At 36.0% G+C, this 25,882-nt stretch overlaps 1 long non-coding RNA gene across 8 annotated transcripts in view; it reads right to left on the bottom strand.

The window, feature by feature from the left end:
* Nucleotides 1–25,352, bottom strand: part of LOC125170412 (uncharacterized) — a 437,501-nt gene extending 412,149 nt beyond the window's left edge. For all 8 annotated transcript variants that reach the window (XR_007154024.1, XR_007154025.1, XR_007154019.1 and 5 more), the window contains exon 1: nucleotides 25,283–25,352. This is a non-coding gene — a long non-coding RNA (uncharacterized LOC125170412). The remainder of the gene's footprint in view (nucleotides 1–25,282) is intronic.
* Between the last annotated feature and the right edge of the window lie 530 nt (nucleotides 25,353–25,882).

Consider the following 25,882-nt stretch of genomic DNA (forward strand, 5'->3'; position numbering starts at 1 on the left):
TCACAAAACTTGTGAGTAGAAGTTTTGTTGTAGTATACAAAACAAAGGGTATAGTTTTGGGAGATGGATCTTCTGGCTCTAAATTCCAGGCTTGTACTATTGTGAGCGCTTTACTGGCTGCTCAGCACTGTGACTATTATGATCACTAATACTAATACTATTGGTGTTATTGTTAGGGCATGGATAGAAAGGCTCCACAGAGTGATGCAGAAATTGTTGGAAAGCCTCACTAAAAAGAATTAGCCTTCCTTCAGTGTGTCTTAGGTGTTCGTCTCACTCCTGTGCTAGGATGGGATATACTCTGATTGAACTCTTCGGTATTCTCCCACTCTCTTATCAAGCTAAACACCTCTTTTCATTTAAAATTTGTTGATCTAGCCTATTTCTTAAAGCTAGTTTCTGCTACCAAGCCATAACCTGACCCAGTTGCAGAATCTATTGATAACTTTTTTATCTCTTTCTTTTGTTTCTCTCTCTCTCTCAACACAGAGAACTGAGTCTTAGCAGCACAGGAGTGGTGGGGAGAAGGTGTAGCAAATATTAATATCATTTAATTATACTTGTCTCCAGAAAACATAGTCAAAAGTGGACCCTGTTTCACCCAAAAACAAACTACCTTCTCTCTGCAGTATAACAATGGTTAGGTTAGAAGAGGTGGACCAGGCTATTTGGTTCAAATCCATTTGATTTTAGGTAAGTTTTTTTTTTAGCATATCTATGCTTCAATTTTCTCTACTTTTCAGATGAAAAGTAGATGTGTAAGGTAAAGGAGATAAATACATGGAAAATATTTAACATTGTTCCTGGCTATTAGTACCCCTTAGTAAGTGTTAGCTACTGTTTAAATTGTGATTGTGTTAGGATGAGATCTGTGATTCTTCTTCCTTTGAGGGACTCATAGTAGATCTCTAGGGGAAAGAAAGAACAGCTGGCCTCTACTTTTTCTACCTCTCCAGAGTTGTTTCATTGGACTGAGAGTGAGATCCATTTTTTTTTTATTTGAGGCTACATGTTTGCTGGGCATCAAAAGATGGTAAAAAGAATTAAAATGGAAAACATGGACTAGATTAAAACGAGTGAAAGTTTGGGCTAATATAATAAAGGAAACATTTGAGGGAAAAATACAAATAAAATCTGTATTTGCATGAATGAAATTCTAAATGAGTCTTTAAAAAATGATTCCAGACTTTTATCCATTCTCCACATCAGAAGATTTTAAAAGACAAAATGACACATGAGCAATTTGCAAGCATGCCTGGACTGGAGGGCCTTGATGATTCTATTAGCACAGGCTTTGACGTAGCTTCATATAAAGCACATGTACTGTCCATAGCTATAGCTTATGACTGGCAAATATTCTAATAAAATTGTTTTTGCTTATACCAAGGGAAATGGCCTAATGATGGATCAAACAGCTTTTTAAAATACAGTAAGACATTTAAGTATCTATATCTGCTCTCAGAAACTTCAAACTATCATCCAAACAAGTCTAAGTCTTTGTATAAGCAAATTGCTTTATCAAGTATGCTCAGAAGAGCTATATTTTCATATGTCAAATCAAGTTGCTCAGGCAGAGCAAAATCAATGCCAACACAACATCAATTTTCCAAGATTTTTAAGCATCTACTTTTGCTTTTAGGACACAATTTCAAGTAAACGAAAAGTATCAGTTATCATGGATTGAGTAAAATAACAACAATGGGGAAAATGTAGCTGTGTCTGGCAACGTTTTGCACTATGATAATATAACCCTAACAGATATAAAAAGGAATTGTGAAATCCAAGATTTCCTAGGGTGTGAGGAAACAAAAATTCTTAGAAACTATCTGTGGAAGATAAATAGGTAAAAGTGTTTCTGGAAGAAACTCAACATCTTCAATATGTCTACCCTTTGACTTAGCAATCGCACTCCTGGGAATTAATTCCTCCAGGACGCATTTATGTAGTGATTCAGTGTAGAGTCCTCATGGAGACTTCTTGAATTTAATCCTGGTTCTGCAACACAAGTTAGAGAAAACCACAGGACTGTGGCTGGCCCATAAAATGCCTCAGGATTAGAAAAGCTTGCTCCTTCAGGATAAAGGCAGGTTAGGGACACAAGGTTTAACAACCAGAAGGTGTCTTTGGGCATTTTAGAATATGCACCCCCACCCCGCCCCTTCTTTCTGCTAAAAACAGTCTTGAGCCAAGGTTTGATGAAAAGTTCAAGCTGGATGTCAGCCCCTACTTCCCACCTCAAGCAGATATCCCTGGGCAAGGAATAACCTGCAAAATCTGGAGAGAGGGCAAGGAGTATCAACCTTACAGGATTAGTATGGGGTTCAAAAGAGATTATCTCTATAAAGTGCTTAGCATGGTGCTTGGCATATAGTAAGCTCTCAGTAAATTGTACCTATTATTTTATTATCATACACTATAGAAAATGAGTGTTCAAAGAAAACTGTTGTGATATTCATTACAGGATTGCTTATAAAAGTGAAGGTTTAGAAATAATCTAATCATCCTTCAATAGAGGGAGTTTAAACAAAATCTAGTACAGTCTTGAAATTCTATAACCTTTCTTTTCTCCCGATTTTTTACTGTGGTAAAATACACATAACAAAATTCACTACCGAGCCATTTTTAAGGGTACAGTTCTGTGGTATTAAGTACATTCATATTACTGTGCAATCACCCTACCATTCATGTCCAGAACTCTCTTCATCTTGCAAAATTAAAACTCTATAAACTTTAAAAATAATGAGACGGATCTATAGGTAATAACATCTAAAAAATGTCTATGATATATTATTAGAAATAAAGTAGGAAAGTTGTAGTTATCTGAATCCATTTAAATTTTTTTATAATGTTTATTTATTTTTGAAGGAGAGAGAGACAGCATGAGTAGGGGAGGGACAGAGAGAGAGGGAGACATAGAATCCAAAGGAAGATCCAGCCTCTGAGCTGTCAGCACATAGCGTGATGGGGGCTTGAACCCACAAACCACAAGTTCATGACGTAAGCCCCAGTCGGGAGCTTAACCCACTGAGCCACCCAGGCGCCCCTGAATCCATTTTTCAATATAAAAGAGGGAAGGAGGGAAGGAGGGAGGACGGGAGGGAAGGAGGGAATTTATGGGATTATCCTGTCAGCAATGGTTTTCTGGAAATTGCCTTTCCTCTCATTCAATAGTTAGTATAGAAGCTTCCCTTTTAGTATAATGGGACACAGTATAATAATAATAGTTGCTATCTCAATATTAGTCTCATAAATGATTTAACACTTGTAGAGCAGTTAGATCACTGCTGGGCACTTATTAAGGGCCACAGAAATGTTTCTATTCTTGATACAATGAAAGTTTGGGAAGGATCTCAGTACGTGTCCTCTAAAATAGAAGGATAATAGCCACTGGGAAGCTATTATTTCAGGTACCTTGATTTTATAAAACTTCTGCTATTGCTGAGAATAAAAATAAAACAATGATTTAAAACAACCATAAAAGTAATAGCTAATATTTCTTGAATACTCCCTGTGTCAGGCACTGGTCCAATTCTTAACCAGCATTATCTTATGCCTGGGATAGGCTATGGGATAGATTCTAATATCCCTGTTTCGTATTTGAAGAGACGAAAGCTCAGGGAAGTTAAGTAGTTTGTCCAAAATCACGTGGCTAATAAGCATTAAAAAAGGTTATAAAGTCAGAGATCCTACTTCCAGAGGGTCTTTCTCAATTATCACCAGGCATCATGACACCATAATACATACACAAGTGAGTATGTTTCCTGTACATGGGTGTACAGATAAACTTTAATGTAACAAAGAATTAGATATAGGTATATGCCAAGTTTAAGAATACTAAATCACTGACATTTCCTAGAATGTAGTCTGAAGATACAAAAGGTACACTCCATGCTTCTTATTGTATTATAATTATGTGTTTATATATAGTGTCTCCTCCTAGACAAGTACAATTTTTTCATCTGTGTGTATATCTCGCTTAACAAGCAGTGTGCACATAAAAAATTCACTAAACTTTATAATATTGAAATAGAATTTAAAATTGTTTTAAAATACCAAATCCTACAGTTTCCATTCTGCTTATATTTTTTTGGAGACCTCTGTCATCGAGTGCCTCTCAAATTGAACTTCCTCTGTTTGCAACTTCCTTTGGATCACTTCCTTTGTATATTTTCTGTACTAGTCACACATGAGGTGACCTACCTGCCCTATACCTTAGAGTGATCAAGTCCTATGTAGAAAATTCCTCAGAAATTTCAACATACTCAACTCACTAATTTGCTTCCCCAAACTAAAATGTTAGGATTAACCCTTTACAATTGAACGTCTACTTTCAAAAATTTATTATTGAACTATAGTTGACATAAAACATTACAATAGTTCCAGCTGTACAACACAGTGATTTGACAATTCTATACATTACTCATTGCTCATCCTGATAAGTGCCGTCACCTTCTGTCACTGTACAATGTTATGACAATCTTATTGACTATATTTTCTATGTTGTACTTGTCATCCCTGTGACTTACTCCTTTTGTAACAAGTTTATAACTCTTAATCCCTTTCATGAATATTTATTTTTAATTTAAGAGTTGTCCTCCACTTTAAAATACCACTAGCCAAGGGGTGCCTGGGCGGCTCAGTCGGTTGAGTGTTCAACTTAAGTTCAGGTCATGATCTCACAGTCCATGAGTTCGAGCCCCATGTTGGGCTCTGTGCTGACAGCTCAGAGCCTGGAGCCTGCTTTGGATTCTGTGTCTGCACCGCCCCCCCCCCCGGCTGCCCCTCCCCCACTTGTGCTGTCTCACTCTGTCTCTCAAAAATAAATAGATATTAGGGGCGCCTGGGTGGCGCAGTCGGTTAAGCGTCCGACTTCACCCAGGTCACGATCTCATGGTCTGTGAGTTCGAGCCCCGCGTCAGGCTCTGGGCTGATGGCTCAGAGCCTGGAGCCTGTTTCTGATTCTGTGTCTCCCTCTCTCTCTGCCCCTCCCCCGTTCATGCTCTGTCTCTCTCTGTCCCAAAAATAAATAAACGTTGAAAAACAAAATTAAAATAAATAAATAAATAAATAGATAGATATTAAAAAATGAAAAAATAAATAAAATAAAATACCACTAGCCAAAACAAAACTTCTATGAAACACTTTATACAGTCATTCCTCCATTTATATCCCCAAGTTTTATCTTTAGTGTCAAAAGAGGCCCCCATATCTTCATAGCTTCAGCTCTGATTCCAAAGCTTTACTACAGTATAAGGACAAAGCTTCGGAGACAATGTCTTTGTGTCTTTGTTCTTTCCCTAGAATGACAGTTTCACAATCTACTTCTGGAAACTTAATTGGAAAAAATACTTCACATTCTCTTGTAATTCCTCTGCTTCCCTTCTGCTTCTTTAACTCCTCTAATATACAATTGAAAGATTCAAAGAAGAAAAATTATACACACACACAGAGGTGTGTGGTAAGCTGGATTGTATAAATCTTTAAATTGCCCTTTCCAACCCAGGAGGAATCTTATAACCACCTTCAAAACTATACACTTTGGCCATCCCTCTGGATAGGGTGCTCAATTATTCTGTTGGCTCCCTCAGATAGTATATAAAATAAACTTTGTCAGAATTTACTATTTTTAAGCTTATAGTAAGCTATAGCAAAAAAAAAAAAAAGGATTCGAAAGCAAGGAAGAAACTGATTTATTGATTTTATCCGATAGCAGTAAGTTTAAGAGTAGTGATAATAATAATAGTCTTCTTTTTATTGAGACCTTATTCCATGACAAACGCTTGACATATGTCACCTCAATTAATTCTTACAACAACCTGATTAAGTAAATATGATCCCTATTTTATTGCTATTTTATTGAAACTGAGACTCAAAGAGATTAATTGCCAAAGATCACACAGTAACTACTTACTAATACATGAACCCAGACTTCTTTGACTCTGACTTATGTACTTACTACAATTCAAGATTTTATTTTTTTAATAACATGGTAGTTCTGCAGAAATCAGGATTAATGATCTCCAAGATAGAGTTCGTCATAAAGGCCATAGGGAATATGCCTTCCATAGCATATCAATTGGTATCGAACTTTAAAGGATGAAAATAATCTGATCTGAAGAGGCCAACACTGATACATGCAAGGCCACTGTTTGCTATTTGCTCTATTTCCACAATGAAACACTAATAAGCTTACCAAGTTTTAAAGATCTTGCTTGCTTTCCAATCTCACCTGGTTCCATTTTTTTCCTTAACTTGTCTCTCTGCTGTCCACCACAAATGTCTTAATCTTTCCCTAATTCACCTATCCCAGGATGTTTCCACACTGTTCCTTTTTCCAATATTAGATCACTCTCCCACATGCCCCAGTGTTTACACAGTTGACCTTTTTTTATCCTTCAAATTTCAGTTTAATTGTCACTTCCTCTGAAACACTATTCCTGGTCACTCAACTTAAGCAAGTCCCATCTTTCTTTGTACTCTGTTTGTTGCCCTCATAAGCTGTAATTACATATATATAGATATATATTTGGTTTGCTTATTTATTTATTTGCTTATTTATTTATTATCTGCCTGGGGGCTTACTGGTAGACCCAGTGTCTGTTTCTTTACCATTGCATATCCATAGCCTAATTAAAGCCTGCTCACTAGTTGCTGAGAGACTGTATGTTTAACATAACCTTAAAATGTGGACTGAATAATAATAAATAACATTTATATATAATGTCAAGGCAACCTGTAGCACTTCAATTTATCATATCTCCACTTGAAACTTCTTATTTTTCCAACATTTCTTATCATAAGTGAGACCCTTTTCCATAATGACCAACACTCATGGTCATAATCTGGTCATGACAGCAAAGTCCAACTGACATCGACAATGCACTAAGCCAGCGGATCTGTGCCTGGTAGGTGTGTTTGGCAGTCCTCTCTTCTCCATATGCTTGTATCTTCCTCCTCTATAGTCTACTCCTCCTCTGAACGTCACTCTCATCTCTACATCTGCCAGTTCAACATTACTCCTTGGATAACTAACAACAAAATTAGCATGTCCTAAATGAACTCTGAATTGTAACATCCCCCAAACTTTCATCCTCCCCATGTGCCTTCTACCTCAGCAAATGTCACCAACAGATGGCATTCTTGATGCCCTCTTTTTCTCACATCCCATTTCATATTCCACATTTTGCCATCAAATCACATGGGCTCTATCTTCATGTTGTATTAAAATACTCCCAGTTCTCCACCACGCACAGTATGAGCCACCATCGTGTCTCCCCTGCACCACTGGAATCTCACCTCCTACTTGGTTTCTCAATTCTATATTGCATCCTTTAGAGTGTATTTGCCACATAATGGCCATAATTATATTTTAAATCATGAATCATAGCAAGACTATAATTAGCAAGACTAACCATAGTCCTTCATCCCATGGTTCCCTGTGTCATTTGGAACTTAGTGCAAAGGCCTCACCATGGCCAGAAAACCCTCCATAATACAACTCTTTCTTAGTACCATCACATCAGCTTCCTCATAGTCTTCAAATCAAACCGGGCTTCCCTCTTCCACCACTCCCAGAATCTTGGTGTTCTCTCCAGAAACTTAGAGGATACTTTCCCAGATAGTCCCAAGGACAATTCCACCATGCCATTCTCCCTGTCTCCTCTTAGGAAAGACCATTTCTTTCTACATCATAAAAAATGAAAAAAGAGCACACTCCCTTTTGTTTTGTTCTTATTTTATTGTTTTCTCTTAATCCTATAATAATATTCACCTGATATTATGCAATGTTACATACTTGTTAATTAACTACCCATCTCTCTATAATATACATTTCATGTCTGTTTGTTTACCTCAGTATCCCCAGTACCTAAAATAATGTCAGGAAAAAAAACCTAGAAATTCAGAAAATATTTATTGAATAAATAAATAGAACAAAAATGCACCCTAAATCTGGTTATCCCAGGGTTACCAAGTGGCCTCTATGTCAACTAAATAGAGATTTTTGAGAAAATCTTCAGTTTGCTACATAATGTAGAGAAGATCATGCTGGAATTTTATCCTAGCTCTGGCTTGTTCTTTGCTTCTTACTTGCTACTTTAATATGCTAGGGGATTGGAGTGGACACTAGTGGTAATGAGAAAGTAGCCAATTCCCTGCACTTATGTTTTTTTTTTCTCTATAAGTTTATGATATATTGAAGAACAAGACAAGGCAAACATTCAGTAGAAATAGGATGTTACTGTAGAATTAGACAGTAAATGATAAGTCCTACCAATATATGTGGTAGAAGAGTTCTTAAGTGTTTTTCCACTTTGGTGAGTTCCCTATTATTCAATCATCTTGAAGGTTTTTCTAAATCAACTTAATATTTTCTCTTTTCTTTTTTTGAGGACAGTATTGGTTGTGATGGTACTGACTTCTGGGGAAAAACACTACTCTATTTGTTTTATTAACTTCAACTTAAAAATACATACCTTAATTGCTACACAAAGAATGTGCCATGCTTTTGCCATAACAGCTACATTTCTTGTCTACTGAGCAAATTGCTCTTGGAGCCACAACTGAATAATCTATGCTGAAATTCTGCTTCACATTGTAGCAGCAATAAAATTTTGCAATGTTTTGTTTTGCCTACCAATTGAGTAGAGCAGTCTTAGGAAGAATTGTTAAAACTAATTAAGCTTGTGATATTTCTCTTTTTTTAAATGATTATTTATTCATGAGAGAGAGAAGAGTACACACAACAGCATGGGAAGGGCAGAAAGAGAGAGAGGCAGAGAGAGTGAGAGAGAGAGACAGAGAGAGAGAGAGAGAGAGAGAGAGAGAGAGAGAGAGAGAATTCCAAGCAGTCTCTGCACTGTCAGTGCAGAACCCGATGTGGCACTTGAATCCCATGAAGCAAACCATGAGATCATGAACTGGGCCGAAATCAAGAGTCGGATACTTAACTGACTAAGCAACCCAGGCACCCCAAGTCTGTGATATTTCTATGATACTTGCAAATATAACCAACTAATTTTGCCTTCAGATTATCCCAATTTCTCTCTAACATGTCCATAGTCCTTGATTTACAGAATGAATACATTAGCCCAAAATGCACCCTATTTTTCTGATTCAAATTATCCTCAGACAGTGCCTATACAAATAAAATAAAATTAAATAGACCTTTGAGGTATGTATATAGATAATTCAAGTTTAGGGCACATTTGTATGATTTGTTCTCATGTGTCAACACATCATTCATATATATACATATACATACATACCACACATATGTTATTGACATGTGTGTGTACCAAATTCATAAATTCATCAACTCAATAAATATTTATTAAGCACCTATAATATGCCAGGCAGTGTTATAAATCCTAAGGATATTGCAGTAAAGAAAACAGACAAAAATATTCCCGGAACTTAGTTTCTATGAATGAGGGGAAGGAGGTAAGACACATAATAAATGAGTAAAATATAAAGCTGTTAGATGGTAATAACTGCCAACGAGAAAAGATAGAGCAAGAAAGAGGAATATGAAATAGGTGTAGTGCAATTGCAGGAAGAATAATCAAAGACTGTTTCACAGAGAAGGCATATTTTGGGAACCACGTGAACAAAACATAAGGGTTCTAGATATTCAAATATCCGGGGGAAAATCCCTCTTGGCAGAGAAAACAAAGACTGAAAGCACCCCAAAGGAGTGTGCCTGGGACTTTGAGGAGCAGCCAGGGGTTAGTGGGGCTGGAGCCAATTGAGATCAAAGAATAGGGGGTCAGAAAGATGGGGCCAGGGATGCTGTAAATAATGAAAACCATGTAGGTCATTGCCAAGACTTTGACTTTTATTCTAAGTGCAATGGGAAATCAATTGGAAAGTTCCGAGCAAGGAAGTGACATGCTTGGACAACATTTTGAAAGAGGACTTTAGCGGCTGTGTTGAGAACAGACCACAGAATAGGACAAGAGTAGAAACAAAACAGCAGGTAGGTTCTTGTGTAATCTAGATGCAAGAGAGGATAGTTTTGATGGCAGCCTTGGAATTGAGAACTGGTCAAATTATGAAAGTAGAGTCAAACGACTAGACCATTTGAGGGAAAGAAATAGGTCAAGGATTATATGAAAATTATTAGCCTGAGCAACTATAAGAAATTATCTTCCATTAATTTAAACGAGGGAAAACTGAAGGGCAAGTAGGAATAAGCAGTTGTCCTATCACGAGTTTAGTTTGGTCATGTTAAATTTGAGATGCTTTTTCGGTATTCAAGACAGAGACTTTCAAATAGGCTGTTAGATATACGAGTGTGGAGCTGAGGATTAAAGTCCATGCTAAGGAAATAAATGTTCAATATCTAAATGGCAATGGAAGTCATCAGAGTGGATGAGACCACCAAAGGGCAAATATAGATTGGGAAGAAAGAGGTCCATGGCCTGACCCCTGAGGCACAGCCCTTAGAGGACAGGGAGATGATATGGAATCAATAAAAAAGAATTGAGGGGCGCCTGGGTGGCTCAGTCTGTTAAGTATTCGACTTGGGCTCAGTCATGATCTCACGGTTTGTGAGTTTGAGCCCCATGTTGGAGGCTCTCTGCTGACAGGTGAGAGCCAGGAGCCTGCTTCAGATTCTGTCTCCCTCTCTCCACCCCTCCCCCACCCAAGCTCTGTCTCTCTCAAAAATAAAAATAAACATTTAAAAATAAAATAATAAATAAATAAATAAATAAATAAATAAATAAAGATTTGAGAAGGAGTATCTATAAAGGTAACAAAATGCAGCAAATATTTTCCTGACAGAGTGATCTGAATGGGTAAGATGAGGCCTGAGAAACGCCCACTGAGTCTAGCAACATAGAGCTTGTCTTAAGCATAAAATATGTTATTTATCCAGATGATTCCACATGTTAGGAAAAAAAATGAATCTTGAAAATACTATGACAAAACAATATAATTATTCACTTAATTCTTTATTATGTCTATTGCGGCTTCAAATTTACCTAGATTGGGAGAAGACATTTACAAATGACATATAGGATAAAGGGTTTGTATCCAAAATCTATACAGAACTTATCAAACTCAAAAAAACAAATAATCCAGTGAAGAAATGGGCAGAAGACGTGAAGAGACACTTCTCCAAAGAAGACATACAAATGGCTAATAGACACGTGAAAAACTATTCAATGTCACTCATCATTAGGTGAATACAAATCAAAACTACACTGAGATACCACCTCACACCTGTCAGAATGGCTAAAATTAGTAACTCAGGAAACAACAGATGCTGGTTAGGATGTAGAAAAAGGAGAACACTCTTACACTGTTGGTGGGAATGCAAAGTGGTGCAGCCACTGTGGAAAACAGTACAGACATTCCTCAAAAAGTTAAAAATAGAAATACCTTATGACCCAGCAATTGCACTACTAGGTATTTATACAAAGGATACAAAAATACTGTTTTGAAGGGCACATGTAACCCAATGTTTATAGCAGCACTATCAACAATCGTCAATTTATGGAAAGTGCCCAAATGACTGATGAATGGATAAACAAGATGTGGTAGATATATACAAAGTAATATTACTCATCCATCAAAAAGAACAAAATCTTGCCATTTACAATGCTGTGGATAGAACTCAAGTGAATTATGCTAAGCGAAATAAGTCAGAGAAAAACAAATACCATATGATTTCACTCATATGTGGAATTTAGGAAATAAAACAGATGAACACAGGGGAAGGGGAGAAAAGATAAAATAAGATACAAACAGAGCGGGAGGCAAACCACAAGAGACTCTTAACTATAGAGAACAAATTGGGGGTTGCTGGAGTGGAGGTGAGTGCGGGGATGGGCTAAATGGTGATGGGCATTAAGGAAGGCACTTGTGATGAGCACTGGGTGTTATATGCATGTGATGAATAACTAAATTCTACCCCTGAAACCAATACTACTAAGAAACTTGAATTTAAATAAAATCTTGGAAAGAAAAAAATCAAATTTACCTAGACTGGACTCTGAGCATAGAGGCGTATAGATTAATATCAGCATCTGACAATTTCATATAAATCACCATCTATAAAATGAATTGCTGATACTGGTAGAGCCTTTAATGTTTACAGTAGCTTTCAAGTACATTATTGAGTGTGCAATAGTCAACATATGGGAATATTATCATTATTAATGTCATTTTACAGATGTGGAAAGTGAGGTTCTAGAGGATGTGGAGACGAGTTTCACCACGCATGCACTGGGAAATGGAATCTAAATCCTGCCATCTGGATCCCAAAGCCTATTTTTATCTTATACCATGGTACTTACACCACTGACTCAGCAGAATATGTATGTGTATGTATGAACCCCTGTGTGTGTGTTTATATATGTATTTGTGTATATATGCAGGTATGTGTATGTATGTTTTGTGTATATACAGTTGTCACTGTTTCTGCTTTTTTATTGATCTACTCATATTCTCTTAATCATTTCCCCCATGACCATCAGCAAACAAGCACCTGGGAATGATACAGGGATTGCAATCTCTGTTGTAGCAGGTAAGTGCTTTGGAACCCGGGGTTATATACTCCAGCTGTCATAATTTCTGCTTAAGTGACCTTCATGTGGTTGGTTCCTGGCTTAATTCCTTTATCTGTACAATGCAGATCATCACACCTATTTTCAAAATTTTAGGCAGTCAAAACACACAATGTGTAAATTTGTCCACTAAACCTTTCTAAGGCTAGACTAGTTACATGAGCGTGCTGTTCCTCCCTACCCCTTCTTAGCCTTTATCACACCCATTGCAACTGTGAGTCTTCCACATTAGCATTTTGAAGGCATTCACTTTGCCATTTTCTCCCATTTTGTTCCAAGAATATAGTGAAATGATGGCTATGAGATGAAAGAACAAAGCCTATGGCAAATGTTATGACAATATTATTAATGTTATTATTATATCATCCAGAGCCACAAAAACCAAACCAATAATTCCTGTCCCAATGACAAGAGAGTTGATTGACAGAATTGCATTGCCACAAGCATGTTGCATCTACTTTGGACCTTTAATCTGTCATATGAGCATGTTAATTAATGATAGCTCAAAGATAACTGACCAGTGCTCTGAGAGCAAATTATTTTTAAACTAATCCCACAGGTTGGCAAAACTCGAATTAAACATATTCAACTTCAAGTGGACATTCACTTATCCTTAATGTAAAATCTCATGTTGTCCAAGCTTCTGGAGTTTTTCTTTTAATATACATATTTTATACATTTTAATATTATATTTTAATAGATTAAATAATGCATTTAATACATTAAATAATAATACAATAAATAATAATACATTTTTAGTATTAAAAGAAAAGCTTTTTCTTTTAATATACATAAGCTGATATGAAAGTAGAGTTGAATACACAGTGACTTGTAAACAAATACTTTTTAAGAGAATTAAAGAATAAATAAATGTGCCAGTGATAATTACTAGCAACAACAAAGATTAAAATACACAAATATTTTTCTAGGCTATCAAATACCAGAAGAATGAAGGTTCTTTTTTTTTTCTATAAAGAACATAATCTTTTTTATAACTGTGTGTGCATGCTGTGAAATCTTTTTCCCTTATTAATTTCCTTTTTACACCCAGTTTTTAGACAGCCGAAAATTATGAGTTTATAGAACAAGATGTACTTTCAGCTCTTATTTTATGGCCGAGTACTATGGCATGCACTATTATGAAAACAATTCTATACTATGCTTTATTATATTATATTGTGCAATTTATATTCAGAAGATACTATCAGCACCAGGGAACAGACAGAATTAATAAAAGACACAGTATTCCTGTTGTCCTAATAGTTATTAAAATGAAACTTCCCAGAAGACATTTACAGTGTCTTTTCAAAGATACTCTGCATACTTTGACAGATCAATTGGGGCCTCTGCATATGAATAGCAACATCATAGACCTTAGAGACATGCACTACTATTCTGGGAAGGATCTTTATGATTATCCAGGCTGACTTCCTCATTTTACAGGTGAGGACACTGAGGCTGAGAGAGTATTCATGACTAAGTCCTGGCTAGAACTGAGGTCCCTTACCATCTAATCAAGGATTCTTTCCACTGTTACTGTCAATAATGGTAATAATCTTGTAGGGCACACAGGCATTACCAAAAATATCCATATCATCTCTAAATGGCTCTAAAGGCAGACAAGAATCGTGTAATTTTCACCATTTCCCAAAGGAAATACCACAGTCTTGAGGGGGAATAACTAACTCAGTTACTATTATCTTGGTTATTTATCTGTTTACATTTTTTTTTGTCTGTCCCTTGATAGAATATAAGTACCATAAAAGCAGGAAGCATGCTTATTTGGGATATTGCTGAAATAATTCCCTATGCTTAGAACATGTCTAACACATAATTAATTCAATAAATATTTGTTAAATAAATGAATATAAATTCACTATATATGATAAGAGCTACAAAAATCTATTAAAACTTAAGATTGACCCCTAAAATGTACAGTCAAGAATCACACACACGTGCACACACATGCACACACATACACCATAAGGCAGAATATACTAACTGCCATACAAATGGAATAAATAAGCTGTAAGAAAATTGAAACAGTCACTAGGACTCTTGCAGTAAGGAGTGTACAAAAATTACTAAGTACCTATGAAGCTTCAGTAATGTGACAAAGTATGAAAAACATAAAGGACACATCAGAATTTTGTGACACCCTCCAGCTATGCTGACTAGCCTTGGGTACTGGAAGGTAAGGACTGGCAGAGTTGATGCAGGGAAGCTGAGCCTGTCTGAAGCTTGCAGGGTGAATAGAAGTCATGATAAATGGTGAGAGTATTTCGGAGGCTAACAGGATGCAACCTGAGAATGGTTAAAAGGGGTTTGAGAAATAAACCGACTCTTTTTAGAGGTGTAGAGTAAAAAACGGTAGACAAATATTAAATAAGAGACGAATATTAGTAACAGATTGGCCATAATACATGGTCATGAATTTGTGAAGAGACAGTGGAAAGAGGGGAGTGGAAGAATGGGAGGAAGGAGAGAAGAAAGGAAGGGAAGGAGGGGTGGGATGGAGTAGGAAAGGGAGGGAAAAGTAGAGAGAAGGGACAGGATGAAGGAAGGGGAAAAAAGTGAAGAAAAGAACTATGTGGGGGACACCTACTCTACACTCAGCAGTGGATACACGACACTTTCACATACTTTTTTTTTATTTAATTCTCACAACTCTCCATTTTTAGATAAGAAAATTAATGCTCACAGGAGTTGTCAGCCTTCCAAATAACCCTAAAGTCAAGTCAAGATTCAATGGGATTCTATCAAAACCAAAGCCATTTGTTACACTCACTTTCAATCCATTTTGTACAGTTACTCTACACATTTAATTTTTTTTAATTTAATTTAGGCCTTAATGGTTATAGAGTACCTTTAAGTAATCATATATTCTGTCTTTACAATAACCTTGTGAAGGTGTTCTTATTCCTAGTTTATAGGTAAAGAAATGGAAGACCAAACAGGTAGCTTAATTTGTCTAAGAACACATGGAAATCAAACCCATGTTGTGGTTCTCAGCTGATGATCCTTTCTACTATGACATATAGTGAAATCCATTACATAGTTCATAGCACATCAACATCCACAGAGTGCCAGGTATCCCCCAGGAACTTTCCTTTGGTCTTTTCAAAACACTTGGAAAAGAAGCATATTTTCTTGCATTTCCTAGAGAACAAAGTGGCACATATCTTTGCTTCTAGCTCCTCTATAAAAACAGGAGAACATACATTTTTTTTAAATTCAGAGAGGAGAAGAGGAAGACAGAGAGGGCGACATTTTACTTATCTAGAAATGCTCCATCATACCTCATCTCAAGTTAACTAGACATTACTTTAAACTTTCCTCCACCATTCATGATCATCTTTAGCTACATTCAGCAACTTATAAAATCTTGAGGAATTCCTTTAGAACAGTAATAAACCCAGAGTCAGTATAACTCTAGGATTTTTACCAACTCATTCGATGACTAAGATAATTCCTCGGCTTCCTTCTCCCTCATCAATCTATGCTACTTGCCAAGGCACTGGGAAGTTATAGGGCAGAAGCAGAAAGATGGTGATACTCCTCATCTACAAGATGTTCTTACAGATTTGTACAGATTTCAACATTAATATGACATTCTTTCAACAATGTGTTTTTAAAAGTTAAAAGCAGAATTAAGTTTATTTTGCAAATTTAGAAGATAAAGAGTTTTCCACAAACATAAATAATGCTGACACTTTACTGATACCTCACCCAGATTTCTCATAAATTCACAGACATAAATTCTAAATATTTACAGACATTTGTCTGAGAGTACCCTTCCCTTCCCCTTCTGCTTGTCTTTGGTAAAGCCTTCCCCAGCTTCCAACCCAGAATTAATCTCCTTCTGCAGCTTCCAGAGAACTTTAGATTCCCACTACCATAATATTTAAAATACATTCTGTATTTATTTGCTGATGAATGTCCCATCTAGATCGCAAATTTCCTTAGATCAGGGTTTAAGTTCCTTTACATGCAGAAAGTGTTTAATAAATGCCTGTTTAATGCAGAGATTAATTCCAGTATTATTTCATATGGTGAAAAGGAGCAATGAATTCCAGAAAGAGCAGGAAGTAGAAGTGGTGAAATTGAATTTTTTAAACTGGCTATCTAAGTATAAATTGGGAGAGCTTCAGGTTAGCATGAGCATACAACAAAAATGTTAAAAGAGTTTTAGGGGTGCCTGGGTGGCTCAGTCGGTTAAGCATCCAACTTTGGCTCAGGTCATGATCTCACAGTTTGTGAGTTCGAGCCCCACATCGGGCTTTGTGCTGACAGTTCAGAGCCTGGAGCCTACTTTAGATTTTGTGTCTCCCTCTCTCTGCCCCTTCACCGCTCACACTCTGTCCCCCTCTCTCTCAAAAATAAATAAACATTTAAAAAATTGTTAAAAAAATGTTAAAGAGTTTTGGTAGCAATAACAATACATAACTTATTTAGTGCTTGGCAAAGGTCTAAATACTTGATAAGCAGTACCATTTGTTAGAAGAACTCCATAATGTTATTACTGGTATATTATTTTTAATTATTTTTATCAACATATGCAAATTGGTACGTTAACTTTACATAATTATGTAATTAATATTTTAAGTATATAATTTAAAATATATTCTGAATATTATTATTCTCATTTTATAGATGAGAAACTGAAGTATACAGAAGTTAAATAGTTTGCCTCAACATCCTAGCATGGCTAAGACATGGTGCAAACCGCCCTGGTAAAATGGTTAAAATGCAGTCTCTATGGTTAATGCACACAGGCTTAATAGGGACCAGCATGTGGGAATGAGTTTTTAGGTTCCTGAAGCATACCGCTCTTAGAAACGAGAGCAGCAGTCAAGTGCATCGAGAAGTTCTTCCCCATATATACCCACAGAGTTTTACTTACTTGCAGTCTTCTAAACCAAAATGCTGCCTAGAGTCCACATTTTACGGAAATTTCTTGGGCACCCAGTTTCTGTATCGCATCCAGGGATGGATAGGGGTACTGCAGCAGGAAGGGAGAGGTGAATAATACCTCCTTCTCACTCCAGCAGTTCAGCCATAACATACTCTTTATATCAAGCCGGCCAGCTCCCATGTGTGGGAGGCCTTGGACCTGACCCTGTGTGTTCCTACCTTGTCATTTAGATGAAGGGGTGAAACTGAATTTCTTTATATGACCATATCTCTGGTACAGGAGAGCAATATTCCATCATTCATTCATTCATTCATTCATTCATTCATTCCTCAGTGTTCTATGTCCATATGTTAGTAAAGAACATTCATTCATCATTGATTAGGACCATTAATACACTCATTGTTTTGTGCCCATTTAGTTGATTAAAAGCAGTCATTCACTGTTGATTAATAGCATTTATTCATTTTGGTTAGGAGAATTTATCACTTGGCATTCTGTATTCATACAGCTGGTTAAAAGTGTTGGCTCTCCTGTTAGACCGTTTCTATTTTTGGCTATACAGTTTCCTAGTTACTTTACCTTGAACAAATTCTTTTCTGCTTGCCTCTAAAACTTATTTTCTTACTTCAAAACCAAGGAAAATAATACTTTTCTCATAAGATGGTTTAACAACTAAAGGAGATGATACAAGTAAATCTCTTAATAAGTAAATATCTATCTGGGACCTAGATAATGTTCAGTAAAGTGTAGCCATAAATATTAATTACAATCTACTTTTATAATAATGATAACAACAGTAAACACACTCTATTAGATAAATTAAATAAAAGATAAATTGACACACAGTCCTTGACTGTAAGGAACCTACAGTATAATGTCACCAGAAACCCAGTGGTTTCAAAGCTAGAAGAAACTGGGTGGGAGATTAACTAATTAAAGACCTTGAATATTAATGCAGACTGCAAGTATTTGACAACAAAATATGAGATTATAGATAAATAGAAATAAAATATTTTGACATATATATATATACAAATAGCAGTATTCAAAATGTTAATAAAGACCATCTTTGAAATTGGCTGATAATAGGAAAATGGAAATGGTAAAAATAAAATATACTGTACATTAGATGTCATAACTCACTTGATTATAAAAAAACACATTCTTCATTAAAAATAAGTCATGTGCATTATCTGTCCAGTGATGTGCAATGTCATTTAAGACATTCCATCATTCTGTGCTTGAGCACTCTTCTGTAATCTGATGAGGTGTCCAGGGAAGAGACAATGATAGCCAAGGCATTAAAATGTAATCAAGATATGCAAATTCATATCTAAATGTGATTTGCTGAGAAAAAGAAATTAATCTAGGCATGGTCAAATAAACAATGTGTAATATGGATAATTAATCACCAAATTAGCAGCTGCAGTCCCTTGAGGAAATTATGCAAATTGAAAAGGCCCCCATCCACTGACACAATTAGACCACTTAATGGCAAATTCTCAACAAAATAACCCTGGGGGACATCACAAAACAAATAGCCCAATCAACCTTAGTGTCCCAAACTCCATTGCAATATTTAATATTATTTAATCTTGTTTCTTCTCAGTTTGAACTTATCCAGAAAGATTTAATCATGTCTTGCGAGAAAATATTCTAAGATGCCACACTATGGTTCCATTAAGTGGTCCCCTCAAAGTCTAGTTTTCCCCTATCAGTTAAATATGTTGTTACTGAAATCTGAAATTGTGCAAACGATAACACTTCATAAATGAGGAAAGCCAATTACATATCTCCTGTCAGTAATAACAAAATCAAGGGAATGTTGATGCACCATGAAAATGTGTGTCCTCTGTGGCCTGATGTCACCTGGATATTATATTAGCAGCAAAGAAAGGATCTCTACACTTCCCTGGTAATAAATGTCATCTCCGGGAAGAGTATTTTACCTCCAGGAAAGTTAGAGTGTCCTACGTCTGCCCTTGAGGTGTATAGAAAGTAATCCTACCTTTTTGCTCCCTCTGCTCCACCTACACAAAGGTAGGTGACAAAGTTAATCCTATAGAACCCTTTGAGATTAACCCTAACAGAACCCATGAGATTCTGCTGCTAAATCCTTTCAAAAAAATTGACTCCACCACTAGAGAGATGCCAAAACTTCCTGGATAAAAAATTACAGATCCTCCTTCCCCACCCAAAGAAAATGGTTTATTAGATATCTCATTATTATAATTTTATAATTATAATTGCTGAAAAGACCAGTCACAGAGAAGAAACTGAATTAGTACCGATTGTCGATGGTTTAGTTGTACCTATCATTTATAGACACCAAAAGGCTTCACGGCTCCAAGAACTGTATTAATGCTCTCCCTGGTCAAACTTCCTCAGTTTATTTGAGAATCACCCTATGTAAGTTAACTCCCCAACGTCATACCTGAGTGACAAGTGTTCCAGCATTCTGACAGTGCCTACTTCCATCTTAGTATTAAATCTTGTCTATGAATCAACAGTGTCTCTGACTCCTTTTATACGAATTTCTTCTCTGAGAAACCATTATTATTCATTTCCTAATTTTTCACCTTTAGAGTTTTGGAGTTAATCCGGATCAAACATTGATTTCGTCAAGTGAACCTGATGACTGAGTTCTTCCTTTCACAACCCAGAAATTCTATACAGAGAGATAGCATTGTCTATTTTGACCCCATACCTTTACATCAATATGACCTATTGACTTAGTCCATTCCCAGTTAATGGCCCCCTAACACTTTTCCATAATGAACTAGGATTCTTCAGTGGTTCAAAGCACTCTACCTTTAATTACTAGATCACAGTGAGCACTGGCTCCATTGCCCATGTGTAATCTCCTTCTAGCCCTTTAGATCTCATCTTCATACCTGATTTCTCCAGTTTTTTAATTTCCTTTGTTACTAAAGAACTTTGGCTAAGACTATTACAGTCCTGGTTTTATCCTTTACCGCATCTATAAGCTTGAACCCACATTGTTTGAAACACACTAGGTTAGATAACTTCTAATCATAGTTCCACTACTAAAATACTTAAACTCTGGATCCTGATTTTATGGTTGATAAAATTAGGATAATAGTATCTGTTCCATCTTTCCTTAGAGCTGCAGTAAGTATAGCATGAGCTGAGCTATGTATGTACCTACGTACGTATGTATGAATATTCTTTGTAACTTACATAGTATACCAAAGAAATGTACTGTGATTTCCGGACATGGTCTCAATTACCACATCCCATATGATAATATACGGCTGCAAGAAATACCTGGCTATACAGAGCTGCATTAGTTGGATATTTCCTTTAAATTTTTTTAAACTTCATACCCTTGAATTTTTTGTACACTAAGATATAAAATCCCAGGGTTTTGTGACATTTCTTTGATCTGGGAGAAGAAAATAACATACGAAATCCTACCTAAGGAAGGAGTCAGAAACATCAAAGCAGATAAGTACAGTGTGAGAAAAAAATGTCCATCCCCTAAACATGTTGACTGGAAATTTGTATTGTCGCAAAGTACTGGTATCAACCACATTCTTTCAGAACAAAATCTAAAGGCAGGGCTATGAATCAAGAAAAAATAAGCTGAGCAGAAAAACTGGAAGACTGAATTAGAGATTTGATCATTTCTACTCTCCAACTAATTTTAAATATTGCTTTGCATCAGGCTTCAACACAGAAATACACACGCCAACACATGCAGACATACACATATCCTATACACCCATCCAGATGCCAAAGAAATCTTGATAATAAAGTATATAAACTGATTTTCTTGATGAGAGATTATAAAATAAATAAGAAGCAGACAGCTTACTTAGTACCCCCACTTGACACATTCTACAGGAATAAATTGTGATGGAGAGAACCTCATTCTCCACGTTAATTGGGTCAAGGCCATATGTCCTTGATTCCAAAAGAAGTTAGAAAAACGTTAAGCTAGAGAATATTTGTTATTTTAGTCACAGGATGACAAACATAAATTTAATTTTTTCATTAACTTAATAAAGCTATCATTAAAAAAATTGTATCATGTAAAGAGACCAAACTGGAAGGTAATACTACAGTCAAACTATCAAAGAATAGAAAAATAAAGATCTAGGAAACCATGTAAGTAATTGGCAGCAAAATCTTAGTTTTTGCTCCTTTGGCATCATGCTTCCTAATTGTTCTTTCTTTCTTCATTTCTTCTGGGGTTTCTACCCATTCTCTCTGACATGTAGCTTTTTGAGGAAATGATGATGATGATGATGATGATGATGATGATATGTTTGATTTGAGAGAAAGATAAGGAAGAAATATTCAAGCACACCTAGTGTTTGCCTTAGTTTTGGGTAAGCACAAAGCTCATGAAGGAAGTCTTTAAATATAGAAATATACTTGTTTCCTATAATTTGAATCAGAAGATAGTATAGCAGCACCATACTTTGGGGGGTAAACAATAGAATAAGTCCACGTAACATGATTTTTTGCTTGTGTATTCCCAAAAGGTACTTTTATAAAAAAAGGAATATTTGGTAAAGAGTCTTGTCTACACCTCAAAAATCAGTACATGACGCCAGAGTCTATTATGAACTTTCAGCCTGCTTAATTAATTGCTTGGATCACTTTGTAGTTAATTAATATAGACTCTATTGTGAAAATGCCTGAGAATCCCTAAGGAAATAGCCTGTGCAGATAGGTCATCGGTATGAAGGGCAAAAATCAATAGGAGTTGTCTAGAACTGAGACATAAAAACAGGCTTTTCTTCATTTAGGCAAAGAACATAGGATCACTCCCCAAATAAAAACTGCCTCACATGGTCCAAAAATAAAAGTGTCTGGTTTTCTAACTTTGGTACAATTGATTTTCATAAACTACCTACATACCTTTTACTTTTTGAAGTTCAAATATCATATTGGAAATATTTAGGGCTCACCAAATATCCCAAGTACTTGTCTATATTCCCCAACACCCCCACCAGACCCTCTAGGAATGAGGGTTTGGGTCACCGCCCCAGGTAAAGAATGTACCAGGCTCAGCCTGCTGGTGCTTGCTGAAGCCAAAGAGAATATAGAATGAGAAGTAGAAGAAGATAATTACAATTACGAGCTACAACCATGTAACAGAAACAAGAACTGAAATTGTCAAGAATATTTCCTATTTATTTTGTTATGAATATGTTTGGGGGGGGCATGGGTATGGGTGTGTGTGTGTGGCAGAAGTATATAATTTTAAGCAAGTATCTATTTTCTTTCCCCTCTTATTCCCTTATCATCTAACATAAGATGTATTGATTTTATATCATAGAGTTTAAGTATTGTTAACCTTATATCATATTTAAATTACAGGATACCAAGGAGAAGAGTAAACCTCACTCATAGATTTTACGTCCTCTTCTAGGGAAGAGGTTATGTGTCTTTGGTTGTAAGCAGTATTGTTGTATCATATTTGGTAGAATAATGATCTTGTTATTACCCTTATTTGAAAGTTAAATATGGGTTAAAGAGATGTGTATAAGTGCCTTGTTGACCAGGGGTAGACATGTTAATTTTATGTGTCAACTGGACTAGGTCATGAGGTGCCCAAACATCTGGGTGTTTCTGTGAGTGTGTTTTTGGATGATATTAACATTCAAATTCGTAAGTTACACCAAGTAAAGTAGATTGTTCTCTCTAATGTGAGTGGGCCTCATCCAATCAGTTGAAGGCCTAAACAGAAGGAAAAGGCTGATCCTCCCCAGAGTAAGGGAAAGAATTCTTCCTGCCTGATTGTCTTTAAACTGGGACATTATAGTTTATTTGTTTGTTTGTTTGTTTTTCCTGTACTTGGACTAGAATGAAACCATTGACTCCCCTGGTCTCCAGCTTGCTAATTCAGCCTGCAGATCTCAGGACTTGCCTGTTTCCATAATCAAGAGAGCCAATTCCTCATAATAAATTGATAGATAGATAGACAGACAGACATATAGATAAATCAGTCTGTATTCTAGTAATTATTTTTCTCTAGAGAACTCTGACTACAGATTTTGGTACCAAGAGTGAGGTACCTCCTCTATCCTTCCCTTCTTTCCTCTGTTCCAGTGAACATGGAAGCCATGGCTTCCACATGGCATAACTCAAAACGGAAGACATCTGATCTGCAGCAGACTTCCCCTGAGTGAGAAACAAACCTTTATATTGGCACATCACCCAGACAGCTACCACAAAGTTTCCTAACACAATATTTTGAGATCTAGGCTTCATTCTGACTATGTCTAGGACCTTGAGATTAAAACTAAAATAGGCTAAAATGTGTAATCCTAAATATTAGGCCATATCTTGATAAATACAAAAAAAAAAAAACTACAATGAAATTGATAAACCAATATTCCTATAACTGCTCTCAGGCATGCAGAACCACCAGGCTCTTTACGATCACCACATGTTTTCTAGGACATCCCCCAAGGAATGCTACAAGTGTGTTTACAGCTCAAGCCAATCTATCAGCTCCAGCGTACATGTGGTGCCCATCACATTCTACTTCTGCTCTGTATCTTGCTTTTGAAGAGTGATGCCTAACAAATCATTTAAAGAGACTATTCGTTGCTGCTACCTTGATAACATTTGCAACAAGAAGGCTGCCTCTGAATGTTGTCAAAGCTGCAATGTGGGTTTTCAGGACAGGGAGATAAGAACTGACTTCTCCTATTTGTTTGCTATTTTTTGTCTTCTGGGTCCCCAAACAGAATGTGCTATATACACAGATTTCCAAAGCCTCTCATCAAAATAGCTTCTCCAACACTAAGTGATCAAAAACAATAATAAAGTTTTAAGGAACAAAAGCTATGCTATGGCCCTCCATTTATGTCCCTCTCTATTCCAACAAAATTGCTTTTATTTTCTTGAATCAGAAAATAAAAGCCCACATAGAGTTCAATGAATGCACACATATATTGATGGATGGTATAGGCCAATATAAGGAAGAAAATTCTCTTTTACAATATTAAAAAGTAAAAGCTCTTTTTTTCACTCACATGACTTGCAGAAGACATGACTCTTTTTCTTAATTACTCTACATTTTACCTAATACCTCTTTATCCCTGAGTATCATTCTGATGAGGTACTTCTCACTTTTTCTATGAGCATTCTAGGATATATGAGGAGATGCACACTGCTGCTTGTCATATGGATAGACTAAGCTACCTAAGCACTAAGATAAGAGCAAATTACAAAAAAAAATAAAATAAAATAAAATAGTGATAGTTAATGCCCTCAAACATCAGAAAACAGCACAACTTTAATTATGCCCCTCAGTTGTGATTTATAATGTTTTAGGTCAGAGTAATTCCAAAGGAAAAATAAAAACTACAACAGAGGGAACTGATTCTATATGCAACCTGCAATAAATTTTCCCATGAAATAGTTATAATGATTACATTTGTGTCTAATTATTATTTAAAACATAATGTCACCCAGCACTCAGGAACAGAGTGCTGAAAGTGAAAGTGAATTATGTGAAAGTGAATCCCTTCAGAAAAATGTTTTAATTAAGATAAAATTGCTCTTTTTTCCCCAAATTTCTAAATGATGCCATTTTACACTAATGATACATATATAGATCTATTTTCTAAAACATATATTTATATAAAAAACAGTATGTTAATCCTCATTGTTGCCATGAATATGAAACTTATACTTGGAATACTGATGTTTTCTTTTATGTACTACTCTCCAGTTAATATATAGCATGCTAGAGAGGATAGCAATACGCAAATCAGCATTTCTCAAATGGCGTTCTTCTCAAAGGACTTACCAGATGACTTAATGCACAATGAGCGTTTTTTCTTGGTTTTCTCTCATTTGCTATCAAAAAGCATCAAGCATCAGCACCTGCACAAAGAGATTAGGAATGATAGAATTTCTAGGAGCTCATATTAACAGGAAAGTACACAGTGACAAGAAAACACAATTTATTTTTAATGTGGTTGCTTAATTAGTTATCATTTTTTAGATGACCTCCCCATGCTACCATATTGTCATCCTTCCAGCTCCCATCTTTTGCTTTTCAGGGAAAGTGTGGGGCTTGAGACCTGATGCCTGCATTTGGTTTTGATTATGCGCTAATGTGGGAATCTGATATTCTAGGAAAGTCTTGTTATTCTGATTGCTTACTTCACGTCCAAGATACTACAGGTCAGCAGCTGTTTTACTGAAGTAAATCTTTAGTATTCAGATTTTTTAAGAATTTCTATACATGCTTCTGTGAAATTTCTTTCACTTTTAGAAACTGTAAGGTTTCAGAGTAGGCTTTCAGATTTTTTTTTTTCACATTCCATTAAAAAGATACCTAGAATTTCTTTTCACTTGACTTTGCTTGCTCTTTTTTTTCCTCCATGTACTCACCAAGACAGGG

The sequence above is a fragment of the Prionailurus viverrinus genome, chromosome B4 (genome assembly GCF_022837055.1).
Source record: "Prionailurus viverrinus isolate Anna chromosome B4, UM_Priviv_1.0, whole genome shotgun sequence".
In the NCBI taxonomy this organism is placed as follows: domain Eukaryota; kingdom Metazoa; phylum Chordata; class Mammalia; order Carnivora; family Felidae; genus Prionailurus; species Prionailurus viverrinus.